This window comes from Pollicipes pollicipes, unplaced genomic scaffold (genome assembly GCF_011947565.3).
Source record: "Pollicipes pollicipes isolate AB1234 unplaced genomic scaffold, Ppol_2.1 Scaffold_5724;HRSCAF=6776_pilon_pilon_pilon, whole genome shotgun sequence".
In the NCBI taxonomy this organism is placed as follows: Eukaryota; Metazoa; Arthropoda; class Thecostraca; order Pollicipedomorpha; family Pollicipedidae; genus Pollicipes; species Pollicipes pollicipes.
In genome coordinates this window covers 21,857,588-21,859,001 of record NW_023596746.1, presented here as the reverse complement: position 1 = coordinate 21,859,001, position 1,414 = coordinate 21,857,588, and positions in this window count along the sequence as shown.

The following is a 1,414-nucleotide window of genomic DNA, read 5'->3' as shown; positions in this document are numbered from 1 at the left end:
CCGGCGCTGCGGGCGTAACGATCAGTGCAGCTCGACACGGTCGCTGCCGTGCACGTGAATTGCCTGGCGCCACGGCACGGGACAAAAGGCGCCGGGTGCGAAATGCTGCACTTGCTGCCTCGTGAATTATGCAACAGTTAATTTTGTGAGCACAACATGAACCAGTGGCTCGTAGTCAAATGAAGCCCGGCGCACCCAGTTGAATGGTGTGAATGCTGTGTTTCCTTGATCTTTCCCTGCTTGCCCGGTCTGACAGCTTACTCTCCTGGTCCCGCTCATTTGAGTCCACGCGTGCGATTCATGTGGGAGATATTACCGTGTCGCGTGCGCCCGCTCCAAGGCGCGCACTGTCCTGTCCCGTCAGAGCCTCCCTCCGCCACCCCTGATCAGTCGACCGGCGGGGTTGCAGAGCCACGTGACTGTGCCGCCGGCGCTGCAGCTGAGCCTCGGTCCAATCAACGAGTACCTGCCGCCACCTCCTGCCCACCCCGTCAGTGAGCCGCCGCCGGGCCGCATCGGCCTCTGTCACCCCACCCCCTCCGTCCGCCGCCGCCGCCGCCGCCTCCTGCCCTCCCCCCCCCCCCCGCCTCCGCCTCCTGCCCCCCCCCCCCCCCGCCAGTGAGCCGCCGTCGGGCCGCCTCTGCCTCTGTCACCTCTCCCCCCGCCGCCGCCCCTCCTCCCCCTCCCCCCCCCCCCTCATCATGAGCCGCCGTCGGGCCGTCTCAGCCTCTGCCCCCCCCCCCTCCCCCCCGCTTCCCTGCCGCCTCGGTGAGCCAACGTTGGGCCGTCTCTGTCTCTGTCACCCCCCCCCCCCCCCCCCCCTCCCTCCCGCATCATGAGCCGCCGCCGGGCCGTCTCTGGCTCTCATCCCGCTACCGGCGCCGTCCGGCCCTCCGGTGCCACCGCTGGCCACTGCTGCCAGCTGTGCGGCGCTCCCTAGTGGCTCCCCGGGCATTGTCACCTCAGGACGCAACACCAGATGCCCCGCGCGCCTGTGCCTCGCGGCTGCATCCCCTGGGACTGGCTGACTGACGCCGGCTGCCGCTGGGCGCCGTGGGGTCACCAGCGCCTGAGGACATTGGGTCCTGGTGCTGAACACTGGAAAAAGTCCTGCTTCGATGTTGGTAGATTGTATGTGCTTCTCTATGATTTGCTGAGACCCGCCGCGCGTCCCGTTAGAACAACGTGTGCCGTGCTGTTTCCCAGCCGCTTATGGTGGGCTCGGGGACAACCGCAATCACGAGAAATGACCGCGAAGGGGCGGGGAACTCTACGATTTTAGCGCGTGGTATTCTTGGATTATGCGGCGGTGATGTGTGAGCGCAGAAGTACGCGGAGGAAGAACCGAGTAGTGTCTTTAAGCGTGCCACGCGTCCAAGCATTAACGATACGAAGTGTTCCACATTTACGGCTT